This window comes from Nannobrachium achirus (assembly GCF_963921795.1).
Source record: "Nannobrachium achirus genome assembly, chromosome: 3".
Lineage (NCBI taxonomy): Eukaryota > Metazoa > Chordata > Actinopteri > Myctophiformes > Myctophidae > Nannobrachium > Nannobrachium achirus.
The window spans coordinates 26,241,222-26,259,396 of record NC_137812.1 but is presented as its reverse complement, the minus strand read 5'-3'; positions in this window follow the sequence as shown (position 1 = coordinate 26,259,396).

Genomic DNA, 18,175 nt, shown 5'->3' with positions numbered 1-18,175 from the left:
AACAAAACAAAACACCCATAGAACACAGAACAAAATGACTTGTCTTTTAGTTCTATTGGATCTCTTCTCCACCAGTCCCTCCCTAACATTTTAGTCTAGCTTTTATTTGTTGTCAATATATTTAGTCTTAGTTTTAGTCATGATAGCTTTGTTTTTATTTAGTTTTCATCTGTGAAAAAGGTAGGCGACAGAAATGTTTCATCATAGATTTAGTCAACGAAGTCAGCACTGTTTGGAAGGCTCCAAGTGTGTTGTGGTATAGTTGCCATGCCTGAGATGAGCCCTAATATTTGAGGGAGTGAGGTGAGTCGTGTCTAGTTGTGGTTATTCCACAGCCACACAGAGTGCGCTCTTTGTCAGTGAGCCTTCTTGTACAGTGGGCCCGGTTCACCGAGAACATGAGAAGTTATGGGCAGAAATAGCAAAGTGAAAATCTCAAGTTAACGGCTGGGTACTCCTTATCTCGGAAAACTCGGATTTGTGAGAATAATCCCGTCCGCCTTGTCAGCCTTGGGGACAGAAATATCCCTTTGTGGATCGAGGTGACCTCTAGGTGGGTCGTGGTATAACTCAACACACATGCGTGGTGAAACAACCGTTTCTATTCATGGGTCTGAAGTCTTAACCTGCTCATCTTTTGAAGTTCAGGACTTTCTTGTCCCGTGCCCGCCACCCCCACCCTATCCTATATCCATCTCTCCTCTGTTGTACAGTATGTACAGCATCTTCATTTTTCCATTGTGTCGGTTGCGTCTCAGCAGGTTGTTCCTACTGCATCCTAGCTGTTGTGTTCTTGTTAGGAGGTCACATAGGTCAAAGGCTGATGGATGATTCCAGCCATCCAGTTAACCCTCTACTTCCTCTAAACCCCCACTGTATATCTCTCTCTCTCTCTCTCTCTCTCTCTCTCTCTCTCTCTCTCTCTCTCTCTCTCTCTCTCTCTCTCTCTCTCTCTCTCTCTCTCTCTCTCTCTCTCTCTCTCTCTCTCTCTCTCCCTCCCTCCCTCTCTTCCTCTCCATTCATCCCTTCGTTCCCTTCATCCTGCCCGGCAGTAGAAATTACTTGTCCACTCGCGAGGGAGCGTCATCAATCCCATGATTCATTGCGTGTTGCCACTGTAATGGCAGCTGCTTCGATTGAACCGAGGGGCAGCGTGCGCCTGCCTGTACACACGTGGGGGTGGAGTGTATATACACGCGTGCGTGCGTGCGTGCGTGCGTGCGTGCGTGCGTGTGTGAGCGTGCGAGTGAGAGAGAGAGTATACTTCTAAATGAAAGGTTAGTTTTTCTACTTTTTAAAAGCACCCTGTGTTCCTCGGCCCTCCACCCCCATCTCTCTCTCCATCCTTTTATCCTTTTATCTCCCTGTTTTTCCGTCTAACAAATAGAGGAGACACCCACATGGAAGGCTGGAGAGCTTGACCTCATCTCCACTCTCATTCTCTCTCTCTCTCTCTCTGTCTCTCTCTCTCCCTCCCCTGTCTCTCTCTTTGTTTATCAGTCAATTTGCTGCAAAATAATGTTGAAGTTGTTGAGTATTTTACTTTCATAATGGCTAACACAATCAGAGAAATAACGGGAGTTTATTTTCTGGAGGTGGGATATGGCAGTGTGTTGGGGGGGATGTATGGCGTCTTCTGTCGGTCTGTTTTGTCTGTAGGCACACATCAGTCAGCTTACCGAGGGCTTCCAACGTAAAAAAGAAAAGAAAAAGTCTTATTGGGATGTTCCTTTTAGGCAGGGTGTTTAACAGTACTTGTACTGTACTACATTTCAATTGTATTGTCTATCCTTGTACTGTTCTCCATTTTTGTCTAATAAAAATAATCAATCAATCAATTCTCCAAACATTTGCTCACTATAACACCAGCTTCGACTGCTCTCTTCGCATTCAATCGGACTTTTTCACCAAAAAAAAAAAAAGTAAAAAAAAAAAAAAAAAAAGTTGATGGTCAGCAAGGAACATGCGTTGTTGATTTTTGTATTATGTTTTTGAGACAATTGAACAACTGCTGAACGTGGAGTTGCAGATGCAAGACATTGGGACATACAGACATACAGACATACATACACACGACCCCATTCTGATTAGGTTGTGAGATAGCTCATCCTCATTGGATCCACTAGAGTGCGACATGGTACACAAATCCTACAAATAGACTCCTAAGTGGGCGCCGGCTCTGACGGCAAATCTCGCGCACGTCCTGTTTACTAGTGCTATAGATCCCGCGAGAGTGTGTTGCTGGGACAGCTAAAGAGCAATAATAAAGTTGATTTTCTCCTTTGTTGTGTCGCTGAAAAAAGCCACTTTAGTATGACAATTTTGTTAATATTATGTGGCTTGTGATGATCTGGTCCAATATTTAGTTCAGTGAGTATAGCTTCTGAACAATTATTTTGCTCTGTGTTCACGTTAGCTCTCTCATTGTAAATGAATAGACTCCAAACATGCTTCCGCCTCCTAAAAAGGTATCCACCTACTGTACGTCACACAGAAACGGGAAGTACAGGTCTTTTGCACCCTCTTGCTATCGACCTCTTGGGTTAGAGTTAATAGTCCTCTCTACCTGGCCATTAGTGATGAGGTCATCAGAGTCAGCTTGCCAGCTGATTGGACAGATAAGGACTTGACCCCGGGTTCATCCTGCTGAGTGATGTCATCATCTCATCACCCTATTGATCGGCAGGTGCTCGACCTTACCAATCACTGCCTAGAGAAATACCTGTTCATGTGGTACCCCTGCACACGCACGCACACACACACACACACACACACACAGCCAGTATGGTGTTACCAGGGTGTTTAGGCCAGTCGATAGGTAATCAGCTTGGCGAGGGAGTAACAATAGTAATTCTCTCCTACCCGCTGCTCGGCCTTCTGGGAGAATTAGAGAGCAGCCGTCAGACATGGCAGAAGATTGGAAACCTGACCATACACACACTCGCAGAATGAGCATGCATCCCAACCACGGACTGTTTCATTTCAATACACACAAACACACACACACACACACAAACGGCACCAATCCCACCTGAGGAGGCCAGCCATCAAACATGTCAGAGGCTGACATGCACAGTGTATTCAAACAGGTGAACATCCGTAATGCTGCATTTACACTACTACTGTATAACAGCTACACAGCTACTGTACATGCTGTCTACCACCAGTAAGACTCCCTAATCGGGAGATAAGCGACCGTTGGTCGCTTATCTCCACAAATATCACAGCCTCCACCTCTCACGTCATACGGGCAGCCATAGTTACACCTGGAATGTTGAATCTCCATACATGGAGATAACCTACCCATCACACAAAGTCTGACCTCACCAGCCCATACCTGGGCATGGACGACTTATATCTCCATATACGGAGATGGCCATATATGGAGATACGATGACATCACAGAGTCCACAGCTGATGATGTGGCGTGATGTCATACAATACACAAACAAGCCCTATATAAAGGGGCAATTCTCACCAGGGAAGAGAGCATTCCCCACTAGCTGAGTATCTTAAGATGGTTGGATGTGATGATAAGCCACAAATAGGCCAAAAGTTTGTTTTACCAATTATCAAGACATACGGGCAGTTGACAGTTTGCCATTGTTACTCATTGAAGTTGAATCTCCATCTGAATCCCTTTTATGCCCATATATGGAGATCCCTGCTCTGAGTATCTGACATCACTAATCCCTTTTATGCCCATATATGGAGATCCCTGCTCTGAGTATCTGACATCACTAATCCCTTTTATGCCCATATACAGTATGGAGATCCCTAACAGAATCCATTTTATGCCCATATATGGAGATACCTGCTCTGAGTATCTGACATCACTGTGATGTCACCTGTTTATGCCTAAATATGGAGATCCCTGCTCTGAGTATCTGACATCACTGCGATCTCACCTGTGATGTCACAGTGACACATCACCTCAGTATCTGTGATGTCACAGTGACACATCACCTCAGTATCAGGCGTTACACGTATACATTGAGCAGGGCAAAGGTGTGAAGTGTGTGACGGACGGACGGACGGACGGACGGACGGCCGGTGGAGGTTTTCATACTAAACTGCGACCTTACGGTCGCAATAATCTTTGTGGAAACCAGTGACATGAAGATAGAAACTGAAGCCCAACACAACACTTGTAGATTTTACACCGGTTATAAAGGTAACAACATAAAGTTGAGCTGGCTTCAACTTCACACTAGTAGCTAAAATCTACTCATTTTGTTGTACCATTTCACTCACCTTCTATTTGCATATACGCTTTCTGTGTGTTATTTTGAACCCAAGCCCTCTATATTTTCCTTTATTTTCTCACTCGTCGCTCCCACACACAGACAAACACTTGATGTCAACATTCGTGTTGTGCCATTCTTCAACAGCGAGTCAGTGACGGTGCTTGGTCGTTTTGTAGCTTTTTCTATCCGCTATTGTGAATGCACCATTAGGCAGCCAGCCCTGAAGGCATCCCAGGCTGTGTCCTCGGAGCATGTCTGGACCTGTTTGCAGGGTTGTTTGCAGATATTTTCAACCTCTCCCAGGCTGTGATGTCCACCTATATGCTTGTCCCCGAGCACTGCAGGCTAACGTGTGAACGACTGGAGACCTGTAGTCCTCCGCTCAATTGTCAGTAAATGCTAAATGCTAAAGGCTAAAGGCACAGTACTTCATGCCAGGCTCAATAGTATGCTTCATAGGTGTGGGCTTACACCGGACCATGTGCATGCTGTAGATCAGGGATACTCAAACTTCTGAGCCTGTGGGCCACATTACAAAAATGTCAAAGGGCCACGGGCCAGTTGATAAAATGACATTACTTGATAATGTCTCTTTTATTTGCTTTATTTCTACATAATGTAAGACAAGTGCAATAATGTGCATTATTTTATGGCTTGGAAATCCATTTATATTCTGTCGATGATACAATTTGTACTAATCAAAGTAATTTGATACATTTTCTCTCTTTAAGATTCTGTGCAATTAGCATATTCCACACAAACACTAAAACATACTAATGTAGTGTGTCTGCTATTTGTCTGGGTTGTCTGTCTGCCTACTATCAAGGTAAAAAAGAAATTTTAAAAGGACGGTGAAATTCAGCTATTTTAATGGCCGCTTTCAATATGTTTTGGTCATTATCTCTGGAATGGAAGGTCCAATCTGCTCAGTTTACATTAAGCTGGGGGGTCAGTCAAAATTGTGCCGCGGGCTGGAATTGGCCCACGGGCCGGAGTTTTGAGTATCACTGCTGTAGATCATGTCAGACCACTGACAGGTGAACCGCAGATCCAACCGCATAATACTGATGACATCAGGGATCTCCATATGGGCATGAAAGAGACACGCACAGACAGAAACAGACATCTCCACAGATAGGCACACAGACCTTGACAAAGCCCTCGACACAATGACTCAGGCTTAATTGGTCGGATCGTCAGTGCAACGTAGATGTGAGGGCTGCATATCAAAACGTGTAACTTCCTCCTTACTGGCCTCCAGGCATTCAACCAGACAAAAGTTTCACGCCTCCCCACATCTCCTCTCCCTCCATTGGATCCTAGTTGCTGCCCGCACTGAGTACAAGTTGATATCTGATGCCAAGTGATGTCTCTTACTGCACAAGAGAGTGATATTCTGCCTCATTTCTATTTCTTTTGAGGCACAAAAAACAAGGGGCACCTTATGTATATTTGATATTGCTGTCCTATTATGTAAGTTCTTTCCCCCTCCATGTATCATCTCTATTCGTATGACTATGTTTTGTAACTGCAAAACATGGGAACATTATTTCACACACTCCATTACACCTGTAAACCTGGTGATGTAACAATAAACTTGACGTTTAAGGATGCTCTTGCCTCTAATTCACAGTGCAGTTCAAGCCTTTATGCTGCTTCTGCTACTGCCTTCACAATATGAAAACACAAATTCAACTCCTTCACCCCAAAAATACTTATTTAGTAAAATACTAATTTGTGAACGCACACGTCGTCATCGTCTTCTTAACAAATAATAATCCCATACACCCCTGAATATGAATATGTATGTTTGTCAGACCAATCTCAGCTCAAACGGCAACCTACGAAAACACAAAACTGTATATAGAAACTTTTTAAAGTTAGATTAACCTTTTTCCAGTTACTTCCACCAAATGTAAAGCACTTTCATTTCTAAAGATCACGATTTAGGAGCCACTCCCTAGTTGACCTTCCTACAAGCAGCCCATTTGTTGGACAGGCAGGCTGTGCCATTATTTCAGTACATCTGGTGTCTCTCCAAATTCTATCTCTTTGTGTCTCTGTGTGTCATTCTTATGCATACCGTATATTTGACGACCATAGCTTTGAGGCTGTTTTGGTGCCAGCTGAATAATTACTAGTAAGACGCCTCAGGGCGACGAATTCCTTGCCATCTGGCCATTGATGTATATCGGACCAGTTACCCATGTATAGAGACCCCAGGCACCCATATATGGAGATCCATGTACTGTATATGGAGATATGCTGCGAGAGCCCAAACATGCTTACTCAGTTATTTGTTATGTGAAAGTCCTATGATGTCTATGACATCTGACATCATACCCTTTTATGCCCATACATGGATATCCCTGTCTGTAGAACCAGCCACACAGATATGGGCTGTCTTGGCCATATATGGATTCTGTTAGTGTGGTATGTGCCGATGTGGCCTCCATATATGGGCATTCCCCTATGAAGTCCTGTTAGATATGGGCTTAATAGTTTAGTTGACATCGCCATCATTTTATGACTGTAGCATGGATACACACCAATTAAATCACATTGCTTTATTTTTACAGGACATATTCAAATTGCGCTGGACGTGCAGGAATCGAACGCAAGACCTTCTAACTGTGAGGCGACAGCACTGGCGACTGCGCCACTATGCCCCCCACCAACAGATTTGTGACGCAATTACAGGCACACGGTATGGAGTATCAAAAATATAAAGAACCTGTTTAACGGTCATCATCACATGACTCATGAGACCATTTATTCCCAATTTATTGGAAGTAAAATTCCCATTTGTGCATTAAAGTGACAATTGCATGGGTGGAACTGAAATCACGTTTGCTTGGAATGAAATATAAAACGGGGTTGGGGGGAGAGAGAAGCTTTGCGGAAAGCTAACTATATCTCCTATAGCAGGGAGGAGATAATCACTCCTTCATAGTTCCTCAGGGAGGGATAAATGAAACGAGTGCAGGGAAAGATAAAGAGTAGGCCTGAGTATACCTTGTAATAAACTCTTCCATCCGCTGCATGGGAAGTTCCATACCTCTGATCCGCATCACTGTGTACTCAGCTGAACCCAGCTGTGCACAGGAGCTGTGGGCTGATGAGCCCAGCTGGGTCTCTGCCTCGCAGCCATGGAGAAGTCCAAGGGCATGCCCAGAGGAATATACCAGACTTTTTTCCCCCTCTTTGTGGGAAACTCTTCAGCACACCAACTTTTGCAGTGTCCTCCGCTCAAAGTCTGTTTGTTATAGGTAGATCCCAGTAGGGGTCCCACAAAATGCTCACAAAACTGTGAAAAGTGATGACTAATCACTAAACCATCATTTTGTGAGGCCATTTTTAGCCCAAGGAAAGGTTTTTGTGCAAAACAAATGCTTGCAGTGGATTCAGAATCATGACAAACCCCTAGTTAGACCCCTCACATACTAGTTAAAGCAGATTTTCTTCTGGGTATTTTCCTCCTGTATAGAAAGTCAACCTGATTCGGCCGCTGTGGTGACCCCGATGGTCGCAAACTCGGGCACAAACTAGCTAAATCATTAGAGCATGCCCTGGGCTACATCTGTGCAAAAGTTGGCGCTTTTAGACTGATTTGAAGGAAATGACTATTTTCTCCTCCTTAGGCCCCACACTAGACATCATGATGACACATTTTTACGGTCTATGGGTTTGCCCATAGACCGTATTGCAATTAATTATACTAGTCCTTACCCGTTCAAAGATATGAGCTCCGAAATGATGTGCAGTGTGTGGGTTATGGGGTGTGCACTGTGCACACAGTATATGAGGGATGGAAAGTAACTTTCTGATGCTTGCATGATAATATGTAGGAGCATCAATGTAAGAAATACCCGTTTCGTTTAAAGGCTACAGAGATACTGTGTACCGATCTACATGACAACATCTGTAACGCAGGGCCAGCCAACACCCCCCCCCCCCCCCCACACCCACACACACACACACACACACACACACACACACACACACACACACACAGCTGGTTAAACATGTTGCCCCATGCTAGATGCAGAATAGATATGCCTCATGCTAGATGCAGAATAGATAGTAGATACACCATAAAAATGCTAATATACAGCATATGATTTGTGAAAGTGACAAACGGGCTTCACAGTTATGTCAGGTGTGTTCATATGCTAATGGTGATGCAATTTCAGATCAATTGCTCCAGCCACTGAGGAGAAACGCTGTGACAGACACTCAGACACTCAGACACTCACTCAGACATTCGCAAAATTATAGTATAGATGAAACAGAGATCAGCTAATTGGTGGAAATGTTCTCCTGTCTCAGTATCCCCACATCTGTACAGACAAACCCACATGTTGTTTCTTGCACACTAGTACACACACACACACACTCGTGCACACGCGCACGCACACACACACACACACACACACACACACACACACACACACACACACACACACACACACACACACACACACACGTGTATCTGTTTGTAGCCTCATACAGTGTCTGGTGAAAATAAAGAATAAGTCAGAAGCATAAAAATCGACCCCGAGTATAAAGGCTACAAACACTGTGTCTGCTCCCCCCTCGCTCTCTAGCAAGGTCAGTGTTAATTAATAGCCTAAGTCAACATGTGGACCATTCATCTTGCCAATGATGCTGCTGAAGCTGTTTCAGAGCTCCTCCCAGGACCTTGTGTGAAGTGAATCCTCATCTGACCTGCCCTGCAGTCATTGGCTCTGTGTGTCTTACGTCATCTTAATGTTGGAGGAGAGAGCAGCTGACCTGCTGTGCCTTTGACAATGACTCTGATTTCATTCATGGATGATCGCCTTAAAAAGGCATTTACGACTGACTGCTCATTTAACCTCTGAAAGTGTAAAACACGGTCATTATTGAGGGTGGTTGATGATCGTCGAGGTGGGCTTCCATTATTCGGAGGTTATGCATTAGTGAAGTAGCAAGGGACGGCGAGAGAAGATGTGTTTGGAGAGCCCATGTATTAAAGAAAATTGAATCTCACTACTGAGAATGTCTCTATGCGCCATTATGTGTGATTTGTGAAACACTATGAAAGGATATGTGCAAAGGATATGCAAAGGATATGTGCGATTTATGACAATTATGAAAGGATATTATGTGCTATTTGTGAAACGTTATTAAAGGAGCCCCACACAGGATTCCTAAACAATTTACAGAAAAATTATCATGTTTCAGTAACATCAGGTAGTACAGTGTCTTTGTTTTCTGTGTGGGCGTGCGTGCGTGCGTTCTTGTGTGTGTCATACGATGTTAGAACTAGAACATGTCTTCAGAAGCACAAACTGACTCAACCACTCCTCCCACCCACCACCCATCCATCATTTATTTTGAAATACCCATATTTCTACTGTATGTCAGTGGTGCTCAAACGTTTTCACGTGAAGGACATGAAAACTGATAAATGATATGTGATAAAATGATATGTATTTGGCCACAGACCCCCATCTCAAAATGTTTAGTTCCAGGGACCCCCCAGAAGCAAAACTTGAGTTACAAATGTTACAAATGTTACATTTACAATACATAAAAAATACACATTTTCACAACTTTACAAAAAAAATTATATCTGCTATTTTTCAATAGCTAAAGTATAAAATAATTAAGGCCCCTCCACCCCCCCTCCCCCCCCACACACTTTGTGACGCCCCTGGCCACACACACACAGACTACAGCAGCCTGACCTGCCTCTGACGACACAGCACTTCCACAATGCATGTGATCTGACCCTGAGCACTGAGCAGCATGAGTGAGAGGAATTCCACTCACCTGGGGAAGCCAACAGAACAACATCAAAGCTTCACACAGCCAAGGAGGGGGGGGGGGGGGGGGGGGGGGGAGATAGAGAGAGAGAGAGAGAGTACTGTATATACAGTAGGGGTGAAGGAAGTGAAAAACTGAGACAGAGTTGGCATTAATGGTGATCCATTTTCAACTGCATTTCCGCAGTGAGGCCTTGTCAACACAGTTTGGAAACACAGCCGAAGTCACAGTGTGTGTGTGTGTGTGTGTGTGTGTGTGTGTGTGTGTGTGTGTGTGTGTGTAGGTGTGTGTAGGTGTGTGTAGGTGTGTGTGTGTGTGTGTGTGTGTGTGTGTGTGTGTGTGTGTGTGTGTGTGTGTGTGTGTGTGTGTGTGGAAACACACTCGTAAACTATTACAAGTGTTGTAAAGTGTTAATAGACAGAACCAAAATCTCAGCCGTTTGAAGCAGTTGGGAAGTGAGAACAGAACAGCCTACTGCTGATATAGCTCTGCTCCTCCCACATGCTGCTGCTGCAAAGGTTTTGCATAATATGTACAGTGTGCGTGCGTGTGTGTGTGCGTGCGTTGCCAGTTGTGACTGCTTTGTGTTTTGAAAGGCAGCAACTGTTGAGCCAAGAAATAAATCTTGTGAGGAAAATATTATAAAATCTCCGATTTACAAATGCTTGTGTGATTTTATACTACATCTATAGTTTGTGGAATAAATGTACCTTCAATAATCGTGCTAAAAAGTGAGAGAGAAACTCTCGTATACCATCAAAATCAATAATCGTCCCGGTATGTCTCACATACTAAGTCAGCTGTAAAATACACACAGACACACACACGCACACATGCAAAAAATTATTACAAATGAGCTGGGAACGCAAAGTAATGCAAATTACCGAACACAAGCCTATCACATATGATATGCCCACATCTGTGCACGCGTGCGCGCACACACACACACACAAACACTCACTCACTCACTCACTCTTAAACAAAAGTCTGTACCTCAATGAATGGGCATAATTAAAGCTGCATGCACGTGCGGCCTACCGTACCTACGACCTACAGAGGTTTTCTGATGCCTCCTCTGTTGCATCACGGATGACAACATGGAGGAGTACAGAGCCCTGGTGTTGAGATTCATACAGGCACCTCTACCACTCTGCTCCAGCTCAACATTGAGAAGAGCTGGTGGTGGAGAAAAGACCCCCAAATCCTATCAGTATTCAAGAGAGGTACAAGTAATCCTCACTAATCCTGATTTGCTTCATTTGGCCAGCAATAAATACAATTAATATACAAAGTCATGGCGACATACAGTATGTGGTGAGAGCTGTCCATGTGTCTGTGGTCGCGTCCAAGATAGCCTTGCATCACCAGACTTTCCGACGCGGAGGAAAGCCACGCGCCTGCACACCATAAAGTACCTTGGCTGGTCCTTTGTGCCATTAGTCATCAGACTGAAGTTTGACCCCATATAAGAACTTTAAGTCTTGCACTGTCTGTCTGTTTACTAACCATTGGCTACTAATGCTGCATGGACTCTGGTGCACTTGCACATGAAATAGGCCTATACTAGGATTGCGGAAAGGTGTAGGGGGAGCCTGTTACTCATGTGGTAGAGTGGCCATTTGAGAACCAGAAGGTTCCTGGGTTGATCCCTGGCTCTTCCTGGCATGTGATGCAAGAGTGCGGGACTCCTGAATTGCTGCCCTCCACACTCTCCTAGCGACCCTCAGGGCCTTGAGCTCTACAGTATTGTTAGCTAAGCTGTCATGCTGCATTGCATCTGTGTAGGTGGTGCTCCTCTTGCCTTTCCTGGCTTTGCACTGGGTTAGCTTCAACAATGTCAGTTTTCTTGCCACTAGTTCGGGTGCCTGACGCAGTGCCCTGCCAGCATCATCCTTATCTCTCTGACTTTGTCTGTGGTAGGTCCCCCGTAGAGGTTGACAAAGTCAACAAAAAAAAAAGAAAAAGAAATGGGCACATAGTTAACACATACAGGTATATCCACAGCTAATGTCTAATGTATTTAAGGACCCCCCTATAAGGTTGTGTACCAGTAGGACGCCTAAGGGCGAAAAGCTTAACTAGCATTGAAAAGCCAACCTTTGGGCTCGTCTGAGGACGACCTAGAGAGAGAGAGAGAGACCTCGCCCTTCTGTCTTGGCCATCTGTCTTGGCCATCTGTCTTGGCCATATATGGATTCTGTTAACGTGGTTCTCCATCTGGGATACAATCCCTTTTATGCCCATATATGGAGATCCCTAACATAATATCCCTTTTATGCCCATATATGACAAAAGTTACCTTCTTAGACGAACATATTGTTGTGGTTCCTGTACACAGTGTAACTTCACCACAAAGTACGCTACTTACACCCACAGAGGCACAGACAGGGAAGATGAAACTAAGAAGTAACGAAAATAAAGTCATTTAGACGTCCAGATGTCTCGAGACCAGGATTGCAGAACACAGAAGCAACATACACACAAAGGACCAAAGAGACCTGGGTTAAGTTTAAGCCTCCTTTTGGAGATGAAAAGAGCCCTTGAGGTAATTTGTTTGTAAGTCTGTGCCTCCTTCTGGAGATGAAGAGCCTTAGAGGAAAGTTGACATTTAACATTTAAAGTTTATACCTCCTTCTGGAGATGAAAAGAGCCCTCGAGGACAGTTGCTTCTGTGGCTCTGCATTCTGAGTCATCTAGAGGTAATCCTTACGGTGGTCCATCCATGTGACACCTAGGGATGGGACGATATGAACATTTCATATCACGATTATTGTGACAAAAGAAATCGTGATTTACGATATTATCGCGATAATCAAAATCCATTAACCTGAGGTGGAACATTTGCCAAAAAAATAGCCGATCTACAAGCTTGTAGATCTGCTATTTTTTTTTACTAGTAATAATTTTTTGGTATATTACTAGTAAGACACCTGAGGGTGACATGCGACCTCAGGGTTACACACGATTTCTTGACCATCTGGCCAACCACAGCGTTTCTCTGACGATTCTAGTTGTTGTCATTCTGGGGGGAGTTTGTTAATGTTTTTGTGAGGGTATCGACCCTAGGAGACACAGGGAGAACATGCAAACTCCACACAGAAAGGCCCTATCGCCCACACCCTAGTTGGGGTTGGCGATAGGGCCTTTCTGTGTGGAGTTTGGCTAAACATGGAGATGTGGTACAGAATGACTCATATATGGGCATAAAAAGTATGTCATGTGACGGCCAGATAAAGTTATTAGGACTGGATCCGACTTTAACACTTATGTTGCAATGATTTTTTCCGGCCAATGTCCCGCGTTGCCATGGTTACCATAGACTTCCATGTAATTGTGCAATTGTGTAAAAAGTGCACGCCCATGCCTAGATGATGCACCACGTGTGTGCAGGCTGTTCACAGCTTTCAAACAAAAAAATCCGCTTGGAAATCCGTTCAGGCATTCATGATTTATGTAGCCTGACACTTCAGTCCGCACATCACCCCCCCCTGCTGGTGGGTGGTGTGTAGTGTGGACTGAAGCTGCACGTATTTTAATCTATTTCGAAGGCGCCTTTAGAGCGGGCGCTTTGAATGGGCCAATCAGGGTTGTATGCTTGGGGCACGTGGTGATTTCTCCCTCCTGCGCTCCGGTCCCAGCCCCCTCCAAACAGAGCTCTTGAGCTCACGTGAGACTCGCTCGTGGACTCTGATTGGTGTCCTCTGCCCACGTGAGAGTCTAGTGGACTCTGATTGGTCCGTGAAAACTGTCATGGCGGAGTCAGACTTGACTCGTATTATTTTAATAAACTATGAAATAGTGCCGTTTCCTCACGTTTTAATACCATTTTGCACTAACGTAAACATGCAGACATATAATATGTTATGAGAAATAACGTATTTTTGCAATGTCACGCCACGTCGACGTCGCGCGGCGTGTGTATGTGTGTGTGTGTGTGTGTGTGTGTGTGTGTGTGACGTCAATAGGCTTTAGCCCGCCCACGCCGAAATAGAATCTGCCCTGGTAATCTCAGACTCTCCCGGAGTGAAACGTAGTGAACGTAGTGTGAGATGTCTGGCGCTCGCAGTCAGGCAATGATTTATGAGCCATTATGTTTTCTTCAGATGTAAACAAACATGGCTGCCATGTTTGAAAGAATGGGTTGGTATGGGGGTTAAACATGCAATTTCGCGATCGCGATCATGCCTAACACATTTCTGAAGGTGAAAAAACGAGAAAAAAAAAATGTTTTCAAAAACGGCCCAAACTCGGGAAACTCGGGGTTGGCACAGCACTAGTACCAATACAAACTCGGGAAACTCGGGGTTGGCACCAGATGTGTTAAGTCGACGCACAGGATTCCAGTCTTGTGTATCCTTCTCTTTTTTTTGTCTTTCTTAGTCTTGTGTAGTCGCCCCGTACAGGAAGTGATGTCACAACTCGCTGACATCACACTGACATCACTTCCTGTACAGAAAGATTACAGAAGGTCACTCAAGCGACAAGGTTTTCCAGGGTAAATGCGACCTTCGGTCGCAATAAGTACCTTTTATCAATTTTAGAGGGTTTAAGTGGTACCGGATATGCAGCTCGGCAAATAAAAGGTGAATTGATCTCAGCGCATGACGGAGGACAATATCACGATAAATGAAATCTCCACAATGCGATTAACATGAGTGTTTTTTATCACGATAAACAATAATATCATGTATCGTCCCATCCCATGTGACACCTACAGCCATATTTTTGTCCAGACCTTACCCCTTATCCCTAAACTTCTTTGGAAAAACAGCTTGAAGATCAACTAATTAAAAATGTTTTTCAAAATCGTAAAAAAAAGGCAAAGTTGTTTAGGGATAAGGGATGAAAATAGGGCCCAGAGCACCATTCCGGGCTTAGTGTCCTAGAGCAGTGGTTCTCAACCTTTTCAGGCCACGACCCCCAAAATAATCATATTTGAACTGGCCCCTCCCCCCCTGACAAGCAATAAGAGTTGAGGAATTACATTTTGTATAACACAGTTCTATTGTGAAAATAGCTGATCTACATGCTCACAACGCCTTGCGTTGCGAGCATGTAGATTGGCTATTTTCACAATTTCTGCCTCTAATATTGGACAATTTGGCCAATGTTTAATTTGTCATTTTAGTGTATTAAAAAGTCCTTAAATTTTCACTAGAAATGTGCATGTACCCTCTATACACTTAAACTGTATGTTGGTTTGTTTACTGTTGAGAGAGAAAACAATGTTGCACAATGTTAATAACTCTCTTTCTGTGCCAAATGCCAAAATGGCTCCAAGGTTCATGTGCCACCCATGAATTTTGATTTTTTTTTTTTATGTTTTTGAAATGAAAAAAAAAAAAAAAAAAAAAATCTATACAAAAAACACAAAAGACGTCAAAGACGTCATTGGCACCCAGGGCTTTTGAAAAAAGGCATTCATTGGCACCGAATGAGTTAAGTTAATCATCTGGGGACCCCAAAATAAGGTTGAGAACCACTGTCCTAGAGCAAGACACAGAATCCCTAACTGCTCCTCACATCTCCTGTGTGAATGTGTGAATGTAATGCACATTGTAAGGTGCTTTGGATGAAGGAGTTATAGAAATGTAGACCAGGTTTAGGTTCAGTATTTACGTTGCCAAAACTTTGACAGATGCCTGTTAAAACTCACTGGACGCCATAAACGTCTATTACGTCTTTGATCCTTAGTGCCATAAACGTCTTTTACGTCTTTTTAATTAAAGTTTTATAATTTTTTCATAATTGTAATTTCAAAAAAATCGCTCTAGAAGTTAGCCATGAGCCTCCGTGACCGGAGCGATACGGCCGATTTGACTGTAGCACCAGTGTAACAGTCCGACGGGAAATCGGTATAACCAAACATTGGTTCCGGCCGTTTAAATGTTATCTTAAAACGTTCGTTTATACACTTCCCGTGCTTCCCTGACGAACTATAAGTACTCCAAAAACTCAGAAAATTCATTTGGCGATTGCTATCCTTGATCGGGATCGCCAGGGCTCTAAAGTGTATAGCATGCTAGCTAAAAGGCCTGGCCAAAATGTAAACAACAAGGCCCAAACCAAAAAAAAGATGGACGTCTTCTTCCTTCTTCTGTTAGTTGATCAGATAGTAGGAGACCACCACCTGGTGGTTTTCACATGCCATTGCACTCCAGTTTACACACAGGCCCAGAGACAGCATTCACATATGATGATGATCAAGACATCTTACACATGTTCTATTGAAGCCCAAATCTAATGATAGCAATATATATATAAATATACATGTTTTCCTTTGTAAGAGGGGTAGTGTGGCTTTCGATAGAAGCATAGATTTATATATGTAATTTAAGTACAAAATATGATTTTGGCCCCCATAAAAAGGCAAAATTAAACAAAATGGCTGGCACCAGTTTTGTAGATTTTTAATCAAGGATGGCATTCAGTGAGTTAAGGATAACTGTTGATACAGTTTCTGCTCTGGTCAAAGCCTTTGCGCCTTTCCTGTCCTAACATCACTCTGTCCTCCCAATATATCTAATTGTCCTCCCTGCAGATCCAGCCTTTCATGTGTCAGAGCCAGCAGGGCGGAAGAGGGAGCATCACACGCTCCACTCGTTCTCTGCTCCCTCGCTTTTGGTGCAATTTGAGACGACATCTGGATCACATGGTGACGTTTCTCTCTCTCCCTCTCCCTTTTACTCTCTCTCCTTCTCCCCAACCAGGAGTACGCATGAGCACACACACACACGCACACACACACCCCCACGCCAATTGTTGGAGCTTTGGACTCGAGTGAGTATACTGTACGTGAGTGTGTGAGCGCGGCGCATACCTACGTACCGTATGAATATGAGATTACGTGGGTGCTTGATTGCGCATTAATATTTCATCCATTTCCAGCGAAGTGAGGACAGCGCTGCTAAAATAGTCCATTTAGGCGCTCTGCGGGCCTTTAAAAACTGTTATGAGACGTAATGAGTTATGACACCTCATTCTCTATGCCTCTCCATACCACATGCACACGTAGTACCACCGAGTCTCCCACAGAGGACGAGACAGAGGCAGGGAAGGAGGAGAGGGAACGTTCGCGAGCAACAGGTACAGTAGGGAGGTCGAGGCAACCAGAGAGAGAGAGAGAGAGGGGACTTAGGGATGGAGGAGGTGAGGAGACAGCTGTCACGCCTAGGTCCTGGCAACCGGGTATGTGGACTGAGGGGGAGGAGGTGGCAGTATGCGAGGATGGAGGGAGGGAGGGGATGAGGTCATGGCGCCTGAGACAGCTAATGAAGACGGTGGTGTCAAAGCAGGGACGGGCAGGGAGGGGGATCTTTAGTGGGCTGTCAGGGAGTGGACGGCTCCTTTTTTGCCACTCCAGGGACGTGAAGTTTCAGTGCAAAAATAATAATGTCTGTCTGCACACTGACTGGTTCTCAGCTCAACTTTTTTCTTTATTGCTGCAGTGATACAAAAGTGGAGCTGCAGAACCAGAATGCAGACTTTATACTTTTTTTTACTGTTGACCTGTCGTTTGTCCAGCATCTCTTCTTGCCATTTGACATTTCAGTCCCTTGCCCCCAAGCGTCTAGCACTAGAAAGCGCAATTATCATTGTCATCTTGCAACCAATGCAGTTGTCATTTTCATGCCCACCGCCCATGTTATATAATTATTAATGGATGGACTATTCCCCACACTGTAACTTGTGCTTTTAATGTTTGTTTGTCCTTATGTTGTTTGTTTGTCCTTATGTTGTTGTTTTTACATGTTGTCAAAACCTTTGAATTGCTATTTTGGTCTCTCTCGAAAAAGAGATATTGTATCTCAAAGGGATGTTTTACTAATACATCTCTCTCTATATATAATGGTCTAATAAATCAAGGAATTAATGAAAACAAGGCCTTTGGCTGCGTTTCCTCAGGCCCGCTCAGCCAGAAAAAACCTGTTCTAGACAGCCGTAAAAATCACAATTACTACAGTCTAACAAATTACATTTAAACTGAGCCAAGGAGGTTTGTCTTTCTCATCAGGAAATTGAAATCTGAAATAGTTCCTATTCATTCAAAATGAATTGAGAATAAATGTAATATATGATGTCTTTTCTTTGCCTAAGGTGTTTGAGTGTGTGCTAAT